This window comes from Chrysemys picta, chromosome 5 (genome assembly GCF_011386835.1).
Source record: "Chrysemys picta bellii isolate R12L10 chromosome 5, ASM1138683v2, whole genome shotgun sequence".
Classification (NCBI taxonomy): domain Eukaryota; kingdom Metazoa; phylum Chordata; order Testudines; family Emydidae; genus Chrysemys; species Chrysemys picta.
The window spans coordinates 2,978,377-2,994,134 of NC_088795.1; the positions used below are offsets into that span (position 1 = coordinate 2,978,377).

The 15,758-nt window shown below is 52.9% G+C and overlaps 1 long non-coding RNA gene across 1 annotated transcript; it reads left to right on the forward strand.

Moving 5' to 3' along the window:
• The first annotated feature begins 9,979 nt into the window (after positions 1–9,979).
• LOC135983507 (uncharacterized) lies at positions 9,980–13,472 on the forward strand. The gene is made up of 2 exons (XR_010601183.1): positions 9,980–10,757; positions 12,393–13,472. It is a non-coding gene; the product is annotated as an uncharacterized LOC135983507 (long non-coding RNA).
• The last annotated feature ends 2,286 nt before the right edge of the window (positions 13,473–15,758 follow it).

Sequence of the window (15,758 nt, forward strand, 5' to 3'; positions counted from 1 at the left end):
GCATTATTTTTACTATACAGTCTGCCAAAAAACCTGACAAATATAAATTACAATGATTTGGATGTTTAGCTGTGAATTTTTAATTGTTTTTCCTAAAGTTAATTAAGTATTTTAGGAAAAAAGCGTCAGTGCGGCCACCAGTGAGAGTTGGTGGCTACACTCTGAGGCCACCAAAAAATTTGTTGTGAGAACACCTGAGCAAGACGACTGTTGTGCTAAGACCACTGCCTGCCATGCTGACTACTATTGTCATTGTCCAGTTGTCATTGTCATGGGCATGGCCAATATTGTCAGTGTTTCCATGTGCTCCCCCATCTGCCTCTCTGGATCCAGCTGTTGGCTCTTGTCTTAGAGTGGAAGCTCTGTAGGGCAGGGACCGTCTTTGTGTTCTGTGTTTGTGCAGCACCAAGCACAGGGGGACCCTGGTCCATGACTGGAACTCCCAGGCACTACGGCAATAAAGATAATAAATAACAAGCCAATGTTTAAACTCTGGTTTGGTTGGTGTGCGAGGTGCTGCACAGCCATTAGCCGATCATTCCCCACACACAGGGCAGCTGAGTTGCTCTGCTTGGCCTCAGTTATGGATAGGGACTCAGGCTCTGAGGCATTACAAATTTGCCCAAGGTCCCGGGGGAGTTTAGTGGTAGAGCTAAGAACTCGGTGATTACGGCTCTTAGCCCCACCAGCTAACACTGCACCAAGTCAGGGGCACTGAGCATTGCAGCGCTGGTCAGGAACCATGCACATATCCCAGGCTGCCTGGCTCCAGTAACAGCCACCCGGCCGAACTAGGGCAGGGCGAGCGGGGAAGCTGCCTGGGGCACAAAGCCAGCAGGGATGAAAAAATGGGGCAATGCAGGATTGGGCCCAGTGGCATCAGCCTCCCCGGCAGGATTGGGCCAGCAACACTGGCCAGAGCCCAGGGTGCTCAGTGCCCCTCCATCTCTGCAGGATTGGGCCCAGCAGTGTCAGCCAGAGCAGAGGGTGCTCCCCCTCCTCCCCCGCACCTGGGTTCAGTGACCACAGCAAGAGCAGAGGGGGCTCGGCCTCCCCCACAGGGTGGGAACCTAGGGTGACCAGACAGCAAATGTGAAAAATCAGGACGGGGGTGGGGGTAATAGGAGCCTATATAAGAAAAAGACCCAAAAATCAGGACTGTCCCTATAAAATTGGGACATCTGGTCACCCTATGGGAACCAGCAGTGTCAGCTGGAGCCCAGGGTGCTCAGTCCACCCCCGCACACACACACAGGAGCGAGCCCAGTGACCCCAGCCAGAGCAGGCTCTCCCCGCAGTGCTAGGACTGTGGCAGGCGGGCAGGGTGCTGAGTGCCACCAGCTGCCTGTCCGTGGGCCCACGTGGAGACGTGTGTCAGACACGTCCCCTGCTCCCCCCCCCCACACACCCCTGGCAGCCTGCCCATGGTGCAGGGAGGTCGCTCTGTTCTCAGGGCCTTGATTTCCGCCCTGCCAGCAGCAGCTGCCTGCCCCAGCGCCTGGGCTGGGCACTGGGCTCGCGTGACTGAGCTCAGGCTGTGTGACCCAGAGCCCCACAGCCACGGGACTGGGGCAGGGCAGCCAAGGGGAGAAGGGAGGTTCCACTCTGTGCACAGGTAGTGTGGGGAGAGTGACCCAGCTGCAATGGCAGGTCCCCAGGGAGGTGAGCGGGGTGTGACCGGGCTGCTGAGAGGCAGGTGCCCAAAGGGGATGAGTCCTGCAGGGAGCACCTTGGGGAGCAGCGAGGCTTCATGGGCATGGGCAGGGGCTGGCTCCAGGCTCTTTCGGGGCAGAGGCAAGAGTGTATTAGAGGCACAGCTCAGAGCAGAAGCAGCCGGCCTGGGGAGCAGTGAAGGGAGAGCTGCCAGGCAGCCAGCCAGGACCCCAGCCAGGGGTGAAAGTAAGCCGGTACGGGAAAAACTAGCCGCTGGTACTGGCCCGTACCAGCTGACTTTAAAGAACCCTGCTTAAAGCGCTGCCAAGGCAGTACTTTAACGTCACTGCCCCTTTGCCCCCCCTCCCCAGCTGTAGGGGAGAGGAGTGTGTGTGGGAGAGGAGAGGGCTGGGGTGGTGGTGGGGAGGGGTGTGTATGGGAGCAAAGAGGGCTGGGGCAGTAGTGGGGAGGGGTGTGTGATGGTGGAAAGGGCTGGGGCGGTAGCGGGGACAAGGATGCGTGGGAGCAGAGAGCAGGGCTGGCCTTACCATGAGGTGAACTGAGGGGGACGCCTCAGGTGCCAGACTCAGGTGGGCGGGGGGTGCCACTAGGTTCCAGAGTGTAGAAAATTGTGTCTGCTGCGGGTGCCTATGTATTCTCTCTGCTCGAGATGCACAGAGATGGCGGAGTGCTGTGCTGGAGGAAGGAGGGCACAAGAGACATAACAGGCAGGCAGGACAAAAGGTGAGAGGGAATAACAGAAAGCAGCAGGAGCTGCAGGGAGAGAGAAGAGGAGGAGCCTCTTATGTACCTCTCCAGCACCCCCAGGAGCCTGGACTGATTCACACCAGCTTCTCAGGGAGCTTCCTGTTTCCTGCTGCTTCCCTGAACCCACTTGAGGAGAACAGGTTTCAGAGTAGCAGCCGTGTTAGTCTGTATCCGCAAAAAGAAGAACAAGAGTACTTGTGGCACCTTAGAGACTAACAAATTTATTAGAGCATAAGCTTTCGTGGACTACAGCCCACTTCTTTGGATGCATATAGAATGGAACATATATTGAGGAGATATATATACACACATACAGAGAGCATAAACAGGTGGGAGTTGTCTTACCAACTCTGAGAGGCCAATTAAGAGAAAAAAAAAACTTTTGAAGTGATAATCAAGATAGCCCAGTACAGACAGTTTGATAAGAAGTGTGAGAATACTTACAAGGGGAGATAGATTCAATGTTTGTAATGGCTCAGCCATTCCCAGTCCTTATTCAAACCGGAGTTGATTGATACACATTGTTTGAATAAGGTTTGAATAAGGACTGGGAATGGCTGAGCCATTACAAACATTGAATCTATCTCCCCTTGTAAGTATTCTCACACTTCTTATCAAACTGTCTGTACTGGGCTATCTTGATTATCACTTCAAAAGTTTTTTTTTTCTCTTAATTAATTGGCCTCTCAGAGTTGGTAAGACAACTCCCACCTGTTTATGCTCTCTGTATGTGTGTATATGTATCTCCTCAATATATGTTCCATTCTATATGCATCCGAAGAAGTGGGCTGTAGTCCACGAAAGCTTATGCTCTAATAAATTTGTTAGTCTCTAAGGTGCCACAAGTCCTCCTGTTCTTCTTTTTGAGGAGAACAGGCAGTCAATTGAAATAGTAGGAGCCAGTTAGGCCCTTAAGACGCTGATATCTTCCCTCACTCAGACTCTGCTACCAGTCTGCTTATTTGTCCCCTTCAATTGAGTGTTGAGAGCCACTATAGCTGGCACAGAACAGCAGTCATGAGTGAAAGAAGAAAACGCCCCTCTGGGCAGTGATGAGCTGCCAAAATCTTAACCACCGGTTCTCTCCTCACCCCACAAGGGGGTCGTGGCCTGCCCCATCCACCCCCCTTCCCTGTCCCCTGACTGCCCCTCGCCACCCCATCCAACCCCTCTTCTCATTCCTGATGCCCCCCCAGGACCCCTGCCCCATCCAACCACCTCTTCTCCCTGTCCCTTGACTGCCCCCAGAACCCCTGCCCCTGACTACCTCCCACTGCCCCATCCAACCCCCCCTCCTTCCTGACTGCTCTCCCGGGACCCTTGCCCCCATTCAACCCCCCTGTTCCCCACCCTCTGACTGCCCCGACCCCTATCCACCCCCCCCCACCCCAACCACTCCCCCGAACTCCACTGCCCTCTATCCAACTCCCCCTCCCCCCGGTCCCTGGCCCCTTACCACTCTGCCTGGAGGTGGCTGGCAGTGCTACAGCCGCGCCACTCGGCTGGAGCCGGGCCACGCTGCCACCATGCAGCGCCTGGAGCACTGGGTCAGGCTGAGCTCACAGCCCCCTGCTTCCCGCGAATCAGCTGTTTGCGCGGGAAGCCTGGGAAGGCTGAGAAGCAAGCGGCGGCTTCGCGCTCAGGCCCAGGGAGGCAGAGGCAAAGCGGAGATGAGCTGAGGTGGGGAGCGGTTCCCCTGTGCCCCCCCCTCGGGTTACCTGCTGCGGCGCGGGCGGCCCCCCTGCCCCAGCTCACCTCCGCTCCATCTCCACTTCCCCGGGCCTGAGTGTGAAACCGCTGCACCGCTTCTCCGCCCTCCCAGGCTTCCCCCGCGAACAGCTGATTCGCAGAAAGCGGGGGGGGAGGGGGAGAAGTGGGGCAGAGTGTTCAGGGGAGGAGGCGGAGCGGAGGTGAGCTGGGGCCGGGGAGCTGCTGGTGAGTGCTCTGCACCCACCAAATTTTCCCCGTGGGTGCTCCAGCCCCGGAGCACCCATGGAGTTGGCACCTAAGGCGCCACTTTTGGATAATGTGCTCAGGGGGAGCGGCTGCTCCCCCTGCTTCCCCCCCCCCAGCTCCTCTCCTGGGTCACTTCAACTTACCAGTTGTTACATTTAGAAGCCCTTTTAGAACCGGTTGTCCCACGCAGGACAACCGGTTCTAAAAGGGCTTCTAAATTTAACAACCGGTTCCCGCGAACCGGCTCCAGCTCACCACTGCCTCTGGGGCAGCATTCAGAAAAAGAAAGAAAGAAAAGGAAGCTTTTCTATCTAAGCAGGAAGGAGCTCTCCTGAGATACATAGACACAAATGTTCACGGTGAGCCTTCCGGCCCCAGTGAGGATGTGAGTGATGAGAAGATGCCTGATCTTCCAGTTAGTCAGAGTGCAGGTGACCTGGCAGCTACTGCAGCATCCAAATCTCTATCTCAAATGGATGTAACTTGCACATTCCTGAAGAAAAGTGTAGATCAGAGAAGAGTGTGGTGGAGGCGCAAGAAACAGCTGCTGCTGAGTTTAGTTCCTTAAGTCTAAATGATCCAGGACTGTGGACCTACTTGAGCAGTAGCCTGAGGGACTTCCTTGTACTGCATGGGCCACAGCAAGTGAAAAACTTCATGTTCCCCAAAGACAATGAAAATAGAAGTTTCCATCCAACACATTAGTGACATGAAATCCCCAATGGTGACAAAGTGGAGAGGCCATGGCTTATGTACTCAAAAACCCAGAATGCTGCATACTGCTTTTGCTGCAAACTCTTCCAGTCTAATGTTCCAGCCACATTGGGTTCTACAGGAACAAAGGACTGGAAAAATCTAGCTAGAAATCTGGCATGCCATGAGAAGGCAGCAAATCACCAGAGAACATTCCATAGGTTGAAAGAGCTTGAGACGAGACTAAGGTTAAAAGCCACCATAGATGATCAGCATCAAGAGAAGATTGCATCAGAGTCTCTTTACTGGCAAAATGTTCTGAAAAGGCTCATTGCCGTTGTGAGTATGCTTGCTACCCAAAACCTAGCACTGTGTGGCACTTCCGATTAGCTGTATGTGCCAAACAATGGAAACTTCCTTAAAATTGTGGAGCTGATGGCTGAGTTTGATGCTGTACTCCAGCATCTAAGAAAAGTCACCACCCAAGAAATGTACACACACCACTCCCTTGGAAAAACAACTCAAAATACAGTTACTGGCAACAAAAGTCAAACAAAAGATTGTGGCAGATCTGAAGTCAGCAAGATATTTCTCTGTTATTCTGGACTGCACACCTGACATCAGCCATACGGAACAAATGACTTTAACGGTGCATTTTGTAACAACAACAGAACCTAGTGAAAATGTCCCTGCAATGGTGACTGTCAGAGAGCATTTTCTAGAATTTATTGACATTGATGATACTACAGGAGCTGGTATGACAACTGTGCTTCTTAAAAAGCTGGAAGATACGAGAATTGCGATAGCTGACATGAGAGGAAAGAACAGAGGAGTGCAGACACGGATCTGAGAGTTAAACCCTCGAGCTTTTTTTGTCCCATGCAGTTCTCATTCATTGAACTTGGTGGTCAGTGATACCGCATTAGCTTCTAGTGAGGCTGCTGAATTTTGTGATGTAATTCAAAGTATCTATGTATGGCAAATTTTGAAGCAACATCTGGGAACATCCTCTCTGACACTGAAACCACTGAGTGCCACACAATGGGAAAGTCAAGTGGAGGCGATAAAGCCTATCAAACACCAAACTGGGAAGATAGATGATGCCATAGTTGCCATTATGGAGGATAATGCTATGACAGGAACTGTTCAGAGGCAGAGGGAAATGGAATCACCAGAAACAAACATAACTTCAAATTTCTGTGTGGCTTAGTGTTGTGGCATGACAGTCAGTTGAAGAATGTTTCATGCAGCTCAAGGAACACAGCAGTATATTTGGGGTGTTGTATGATATTCCAAAACTCCTCACTATACCTGAAGAAGACCTACACCAGCAGTGCAGGGCACTAGAGACAGTGTTGATGTGAGTGATTTAGGTGATAAACTGAAAGACCTTTCAAGATACATTTCAGCAAGATCAACTCCAAAGGCTGTTCTGGAATGTATGTGCACAAATAAGATGACCGCCTTCTTTCCAAATACTTTTGTTGCTCTGCGCATACTTCTAACACTCCCTGTAACAGTTGCCAGTGGAGTACACAGCTTCTCCAAGCTGAAGTTAATAAAAACACATTTACGGTCCACAATGACACAGGAGAGGCTGGTTGGCCTTGCAACCATCTCAATAGAGCATGAGCTGGCCCAGACTGTGGACCTTCAGCAGTTCAAATTTTTGCAACCAAGAAGGCACGGAAAGCACCACTTTGGTTATTCACACTGCCAGTGTTTACTATGCAGACAAGAAAAGTTACATTTGCTGTTCAGCCATTTGAAAGTTAAGTGATACTTAAAATTTTTGAACAAGGCATTTTAAGTTGTTCGTTCTCCTTTATTGGGGTAGGTAGCAGAGCAGCACCGTGAGAGGAGTAGAACAGAAAGAAGGCAGAATTGAGACCTTTCCAAGTTTTGGCCCAAGTGAGGGAGTATGAGGGCATCATTTGAGCTCCCTGCCTCAGGTACCAAAATGTTGTGGGCCGATCCTGGCAGAGAGGACTGGGGCGGTAGCCAGGAGAGAAGTGTGTGAGAGCAGAGAGGGCTGGGGCAGAAGCAGGGAGGGGTGTGGGAGAGCGGAGAGGGCTGGGGCGGTAGCCCAGAGGGGTGTGTGTGAGGGCAGAGAGGCCTGGGGTGGTAGCGGAGAAGGGTGTGTGTGAGAGCACAGAGGGCTAGGGTGGTAGCAGGGAGGGGTTTGTGTGATGGTGGAGAGGGCTGGGGCAGTAGTGGGGAGGGGTGTGTGTGTGAGGGCAGAGTGGGCTGGGGCGGTAGCGGAGAGGGGTGTGTGTGTGGGAGCGGAGAGGGCTGGGGAGGTAGTGGGGGGCTGTGCGTGAGGGCAGAGAGGCCTGGGGTGGTAGCGGGGAAGGGTGTGTGTGAGAGCACAGAGGGCTAGGGTGATAGCAGGGGGGGTTTGTGTGATGGTGGAGAGGGCTGGGGCAGTAGTGGGGAGGGGTGTGTGTGTGAGGGCAGAGTGGGCTGGGGCGGTAGCGGAGAGGGGTGTGTGTGGGAGCGGAGAGGGCTGGGGAGGTAGTGGGGGGCTGTGCGTGAGGGCAGAGAGGAATGGGGTGGTAGCGGGGAAGGGTGTGTGTGAGAGCACAGAGGGCTAGGGTGGTAGCAGGGAGGGGTTTGTGTGATGGTGGAGAGGGCTGGGGCAGTAGTGGGGAGGGGTGTGTGGGAGCGGAGAGGGCTGGAACGGTAGTGGGGAGGCGTGTATGTATGAGGGCTGAGAGGGCTTGGGCGGAAGTGGGGAGAGGTGTGAGGGCGGAGAGGGTGGGGGTGGCAGGGAGGGGTGTGTCAGGGCAGAGAAGGCTGGCGCGGAAGCATGGAGGGTATGTGAGGGCAGAGCAGGTTGGAGCGCTAGCGGGATGTGTGAGAGCGGAGGGGGCTGGGGTGGTGTCGAGGAGGGTGTGTGTGTGGGCGGAGAAGGCTGGGGTGGTATCTGGGAGGGGTGTGTGTGAGGGCAGAGCAGGTTGGGGCGGTAGCGGGGAGGGGTGTGTGTGGGAGCGGAGTGGACTGGCACGGTAGAGGGGAGGGGTGTGTGAGGGATAAGGGGGCTGGGGCACTAGCAGGGAGGGATGTGTGTGTGTGTGTGTGTGTGTGTGTGTGTGTGTGTGTGTGTGTGTGTGTGAGAGAGCGAAGTGGGTTGGGGCGGTAGTGGGGAGGGGTGTGTGTGAGGCGGAGACGTGTAAGGGCGGAGAGAGCTGGGGCGGTAGCTGGGAGCAGTGTGTGTGAGGGCAGAGCAGGTTTGGGCAGTAGCAGGGAGGGGTCTGTAAGAGAGCAGAGAGGGCTGGGGCAGTAACGAGGAGGGGTGTGTTTGAGAGTGGAGAGGGCTGGGGCAGTAACGAGGAGGGGTCTGTGAAAGGGCAAAGAGGGCTTGGTCGGTAGCGGAGAGGGGTGTGTGTGAGGGGTAGCGGAGAGGATTGGGGCGGTAGCAGGGAGAGGTGTTGGGGGCAGCGGAGCGGGTCGCGGCTGTAGCGGGGAGGGGATTGTGTGGGAGCAGAGAGAGCTGGGGCGGTAGCAGGGAGGGATGTGTGTGAGAGCGGAGAGGGCCTGGGGTGGTAGCTGAGAGGGCTAGGGCTTTGGTGGGGAGGGATGTGTGTGAGGGCGGAGAAGGCAGGGGCGGAAAAAGGGAAGGGTGTGTGGGGGAGCGGAAAAGGCTGGGGGGCTGGGTGTGTGTAGGACCGGAGAGGGCTGGGGAGGTAGCGGGGATGGGTGTGTGTGAGGGCAGAGTAGGCTGGTGTGGTAGCGGGGAGGGGTGTGTATGTGTGTGTGTGTGGGAGTGGAGCAGGTTGGGGCGGTAGCCGGAAGGGGTGTATGATGGCTGAGAGAGCTGGGGCGGTAGTGGGGAGGGGTGTGTGTGTGTGAGGGAGGAGAGGGTTGGGATTTTAGCGGAGAGGGGTGTCTGAGGGAGGGGAAAGCTGGGGCAGTAGCAGGGAGGGGTGTGAATGAGGGCAGAGAAGGCAGGGGCGGTAGCGGGGAGGAGTGTGTGTGTGTGTGTGTGTGTAAATGAAGCGGGTTGGGGTGGTTGTGGGGAAGGGTGTGTGTGAGAGCAGAGACGGCTGGGGTGGTAGCAGGGAGGGATGTGTGTGTGTGTGTGTGAGTGGAGAGGTGGGGTAGTAGCGGGGAGGGGTTGTGTGTGCGCAAGCAGAGAGGGCTGGGGTGGTAGCAGGGAGGGGTGCGTGTGTGTGTGAGCGGAGAGGGCTGGGGCAGTATTGGAGAGGGGTGTGTGTGAGGGTGGAGAGGACGGGCTGTAGCGAGGACGGGTGTGTGTGGGGGGGTGCAGTGGGCTGGGGCTGTAGCTGGGAGGGATGTGTGTGATGGCAGAGAGGGCTGGGGCAGTAGTGGGGAGGAGTGTGTGTGTGTGGAAATGAAGCGGGTTGGGGTGGTTGTGGGGAAGGGGGTGTGTGAGAGTAGAGACGGCTGGGGCAGTAGCAGAGAGGCGTGTGTGTGTTGGTGGAGAGGGCTGGGACAGTAGCGGGGACGTGTGAGGGCGGAGGGGTCTGGGGCGGTAGCAGGGAGGGGTGTGTGAGAGAGCAGCAAGGGCTGGGGCAGTAGAGGGGAGGGGTGTGTGTGAGGGCGGAGAGGACGGGCTGTAGCGAGGACGGGTGTGTGTGGGGGGTGCAGTGAGCTGGGGCTGTAGCTGGGAGGGGTGTGTGTGATGGAAGAGAGGGCTGGGGCAGTAGCAGGGAGGGGTGTGTGTGTGTGTGTGTGTGTGTGTGTGTGTGTGTGTGTGTGTGTGTGTGTGTGTGTGTGTGTGTGGAGAGGTGGGGCAGTAGCGGGGAGGGGTTGTGTGTGCGCAAGCAGAGAGGGCTGGGGTGGTAGCGGGGAGGGGTGCGTGTGTGTGGGAGCGGAGAGGGCTGGGGCAGTATTGGAGGGGGGGTGTGGGAGGGCGGAGAGGCCTGGGGCTATATTTAGTACTTGTCTTACCCTAAATGAGGCCCAACCACAGCCAGTACTACTGTATCGAACATGTCATTTATTGTTTCAACAACTATAAAATGGGTCTAAGGTTACTTAGCTCACATGGTTTTGTGAGGTTCACATATGCTGTTCTACAGAGCAGTTCATTAGGTTGCCCAAACCTACCCATCAATTTTGAGGTAGAACCAGGAGTTGATCCTTGGAGGCCTGTAGGAAAGATCTCTGTACTTTCCACTGAAAAGGCTGGGGAAGGTGCTAAGAGGCCTGAGATCCATTTCCAAGTCTCACTGACTCGCTGTATAGACTTGGATATGTGATTTAATCTCTCTGTGCCTGAATATTATCTTCTGTAAAACATGGGTGTGACATTTAGTCACTCTTTGTACAGTAATTTGAAAATGTTAAGTATTAGGAGTTAAGAAACCCTTCCTTTAAAGCTGATGGATGGCTAGCTGTTTGGTTGTGTGGATATACTGAGAGTGCTTTTTGCAGGTATTGTAGTACTCTGAATTGAGAAGACCAAAAATAATGTTCAGAGACTGAACAGTAGCTGCACTTGGATGGCAAAGAACTGCAGAATGAAGGGAATAGATAACGGGGGGAATGTAGTGAAAACATACAATGCCTGTTTGGTATTGGAGGGCACGGAAATGTATTTACATAAGGAGGTAGGGCGAGAGAAAAGTGGTTAATGACATTTTAAGATATATTGTGGACAAACAGTTCTGCCAAAATCCTCACAAGCAAACAGAGCATTGCATCTGTCTGCCCAGTCAAAGGTAAGTGAACTGTGCTGGACTGTGGTGCAGGAAGAGAACATACACTGTAGATACTAGGGAAAGGAGATTTCTCAGAATATAGATTTTGTTCTATAGCCCCAGAAAAGGAGATACCAAGGTGTGTGATATTTGTAGCTAACTTGCTGAGAAATAGAGCAGGTTTAAAAAGACTTTGATCATAATCCAGGACATAAAAAGGAGGAGAAAGAATTACCAGATGAAGTCGATTAGAATGAGAGCAAATTAGTTTCAGGAAAAGTGTCAAAAAAGGCAGTTATCTGTCCGTAACTGTTCTTTGAGATGTGTTGCTCATGTCCATTCCGCAGTAGGTGTGCGTGCTCACCACATGGACCAGTGCCGGAAGTTTTTCCCTTAGCAGTACCCGTAGGGGAACGCCCCTAGCAACCCCTGGAGTGGTGCCGCCATGGTGCAGTATAAGGGGTGCTGTGTGCTCCCCCCACCCTCACTTCTTCGTGCCGGACAACTCCGACAGAAGAGAAGGAGGGCGGGATGTGGAATGGACATGAGCAACACATCTTTTATTGGTTGATCACAGGATGACTATGAGTCGCCAATGTGATATGGCCGTGAAAAAAGCTAATGCGGTCTTGGGATGCATCAGGCGAGGTATTTCCAGTAAAGATAAGGAGGTGTTAATACCGTTATACAAGGCACTGGTGAGACCTCATCTGGAATACTGTGTGCAGTTCTTGTCTCCCATGTTTAAGAAGGATGAATTCAAACTGGAACAGGTACAGAGAAGGGCTACTAGGATGATCCAAGGAATGAAAAACCTGTCATATGAAAGGAGACTCAAAGAGCTTGGCTTGTTTAGCCAAACCAAAAGAAGGCTGAGGGGAGATATGATTGCTCTTTATAAATACATCAGAGGGATAAATACCAGGGAGGGAGAGGAATTATTTAAGCTTAGTACCAATGTGGACACAAGAACAAATGGATATAAATTGGCCATCAGGAAGTTTAGACTTGAAATTTGACGAAGGTTTCTAACCATCAGAGGAGTGAAGTTCTGGAACAGCCTTCCAAGGGGAGTCGTGAGGGCAAAAGACATATCTGGCTTCAAGACTAAGCTTGATAAGTTTATGGAGGGGATGGTATAATGGGCTAGCCTAATTTTGGCAATTAATTCGTCTTTGACTACTAGCGGTAAATATGCCCAATGGCTTGTGATGGGATGTTAGATGGGGTGGGATGGGAGTTACTACAGAGAATTCTTTCCTGGGTGTCTGGTTGGTGAGTCTTGCCCACATGCTCAGGGTTTAGCTGATCGCCATATTTGAGGTCGGGAAGGAATTTTCCTCCAGGGCAGATTGGCAGAAGCCCTGGGGTTTTTTTTGCCTTCCTCTGCAGCGTGGGGCACAGGTCACTTGCTGGAAGATTCTCTGCACCTTGAAGTCTTTAAACCATGATTTGAGGACTTCAAATGGCTCAGACACAGGTTTGATACAGGAGTGGGTGGGTGAGATTCTGTGGCCTGCATTGTGCAGGAGGTCAGACTAGATGATCATAATGGTCCCTTCTGACCTTAACGTCTTTGATCTTGAAGAACACCAATTACGGAAAAGTAACTGTCTTTTCTTCTTCGAGTGATTGCTCATGTGCATTCCACAATAGGTGATTCCAAGCTATTTCTGTTGGAGGTGGGTAGGAGTTCACAGACACTTGGGACGGAACACTGCCCTGCTGAACCCGGCGTTCTCCCTGGTATGGGAGATGATTGCATAATGCGAGGTAAACGTGTGAACCGATGACCATGTGGCAGCCCTACAGATGTCCTGAATAGGGACATGGGCCAGAAAGGCATCCAACGAGGCTTGCGCCCTAATCAAGTGCACCCTCACAATCGGCGGCGGGGGAACTTCCGCCAGGTCGTAACAAGCATGGATATGTGATGGTGCACTCCATAAGGCTTTATGGAAATATGCTTAGGAATGTATATATATGACATAACTGAAATGTTTTATGCTACATATGCCATGTGACATATCTCTGTAAAGGTTATGATCTACTGAATCTATTCATCCTATTTGTATGCATCCAAAGTTATGTATTCAAAGTTATGCATATTGGCTGTGTACTGGCTTGATTTTTATGTAATCTTTGTAAAGCATTTGGGCAGGTTCTTGAGAAAGGAATGTGCAAATTAAGTGCCCAATCAAGAAGCACTTACGGGACAACGGATCTTGGGAGGCTCCAATTCACATAAGAAGTCTACATGAGGACATTCAAGGTAGCAGGTAAGCAATGGCTGCTGCCTGTAAAAACTGAGTCATGCATGGACATGTGACTTGCCCATGTGACTCCAAAACTCCATCTTGGAGCTGGACTTTGCATAGGAGAGAGGAGGGGGTCTCCACCCACAAAATAACGTCTATTTAAGCCTGTGGGAGACCCCTACATTTTGGTCTTCAGCTGGCTCAAGAGATAGCCTCTCCACCCCCAAGGATACCTGAAAGAAACTGGAACAAAGGACAGTAACTACAGGGGGTGTGAGTGATTGCTGGACCCAGACTAGAAGGAGACTAGTCTGTAAAAGGAAGCTTACTGGGTGAGGTTTTTATCTGTATTCAGTTTTCTTAGACATAGACTTGTGTTCTATTTTAGTTTGCTTGGTAATTCACTTTATTCTGTCTGCTATTACTTGGAACCACTTAAATCCTACTTTCTGTATTTAATAAAATCACTTTTTACTTATTAATTAAGCCAGAGTATGTATTAATATCTGGGGGTGGGGGACGGGGACAGCTGTGCATATCTCTCTATCAATGTTATAGAGGGCGAACAATTTATGAGTTTACCTGGTATAAGCTTAATACAAGGTAAAACACATTTATTTGGGGTTTAGACCCCATTGGGAGTTGGGCATCTGAATGTTAAAGACAAGAACACTTCTATAAGTTGCTTTCAGTTAAGTCTGCAGCTTTGGGGCACGTGGTTCAGACCCTGGGTCGGTGTTGGAGCAGACTGGCATGTCTGGCTCAACAAGACAGGGTGCTGGAGTCCCAAGCTGGCAGGGAAAGCAGGGGCAGTAGTAGTCTTGGCACATCAGTTGGCAGCCCCAAGGGGGTTTCTGTGATCCAACCCGTCACAGGATACACAAGGTGATCCAGTTGGAGAGTCGTTGAGTGGCGATCAGCCAGCCCCTCATGCGTTCAGCCGAGGCGATGAACAGTTGCGAAGACTTCCTGAATGGTTTTGTACGTTCCAGGTAAAAGGCCAGAGCCCGACTCACATCCAGCATGTGGAGGCGGCGCTCCTCACTGGACACATGGGGTTTGGGACAGAGCATCAGCAGGAAAATGTCTTGCCCCATATGGTAGGCAGAGACCACCTTAGGGAGGAACAAAGGATGTGGTCGGAGCTGGACCTTATCCTTATGGAACACCGTGTATGGGGGTTCGGAGGTCAGGGCCCGGAGTTCTGAGACCTGTCTAGCAGATGTGATCGCCACCAGGAAGGCTACCTTCCATGAGAGGTGTGACCAGGAGCATGTAGCTAGTGATTCAAACGAAGGACCCGTTAACCTGACCAGCACCAAGTTAAGGTCCCACTGGTGGACTGGGGGCCTAACATATGGGAAAGGGCGATCGAAACCCTTAAGGAATCGGCCAGTCATGGCATGAGAGAATACCGTGTGACCCTGTACTGGCGGGTGGAAGGCCGATATGGCTGCCAAGTGCACCTTGATGGACGAGGGCGCTAGGCCCTGGGCTCTAAGATGAAGGAGGTAGTCTAGTATAAGCTGGATCGAAGCAGCCACAGCGGCCCACCAGGAAAACCGAGACCATTTCGCCAGGTAGACCTGATGCGTGGAGGGCCGCCTGCTCTCCAGAAGGACCTGCTGAACCCCTTCAAAGCAAGTTCTCTCCTCCCGGCCTAACCATTGAGCAGCCACGCGATGAGGAGGAGTGCCACTAGATTGGGATGGAGGCAGCGACCTTGGTCCTGGGAGAGTAGGTCCGGATGGGCTGACAACGGCCACGGTGGGGCGACTGCCAGGCTCGTGAGAGTCCCATACCAATGTTGCCTGGGCCATGCCGGGGTGATCATGAGGACCCAGGCCCTGTCCGTTTTTATCTTTTCCAAGACCTTGCCGATCAGTGGAATCCGGGGAAAGGCATAGAACAGCTGGCCCGACCAGGACAGAAGGAAGGTGTTGGAGATCACATCCATGCCCAATCCTCCCCTGGAGCAGAAGCGGGGACACCGGTGGTTCTGCCAGGTCATGAACAGATCCACTTGGGGAGTGCCCCACATTTGGAAAATCCTGTGCACCACCTCTGGGTGCAGCGACCACTCATGCTGAGAGGAGAAGTCCCGGCTCAGCCGATCTGCTCGAGGGTTCCTGACACCCATTAAGTGGCGGGCTTCCAGGCAAATATCATGGGCTATGCAGAAGTCGCACAGCCTAAGGGCTTCCTGACAGAGGGCTGAGGAACAGACCCGCCTTGTCTGTTGATGTTCCCCGGGGAGGACCACCAGCGTAGGGAGGCTATCACCAGTTCGGGCACAGTGAGGACTTTGTCCATCCTGTCTCTGGACTGGGAGAATACCGAGGCCAACCAGAGCTGGAGAGGCCACATCCTGAGTCTGGCGTGACGAACCACGTACATGCACACTGACATATGACCCAGGAGTTGGAGGCACGCTCTGGCTGTCATCACGTGGAACCTCGTGACAGCTGATGAGCTCCCTTCGGGTTTTGCATCTGTCCAGTGGGAGGGAGGCTCTGGCCGACACTGCATCCAGAATTGCCCTGATGAACTCTATGCGCTACAACGGAACTACGTGGACTTGGTGTTATTTAGCAACAGCCCCAGCAGGAGGTGTGTTACATGATCCTGTACCTGTGACCTGGAGCTGCCCTTGACCAGCCAGTTATCGAGTAGGGGAAGATCTGGACCCCCTGACATCTGAGGTAGGCTGCTAGCACAGACATACACTTCGTGAAGACCCTGGGAGCTGTGGATAGGCCAAACG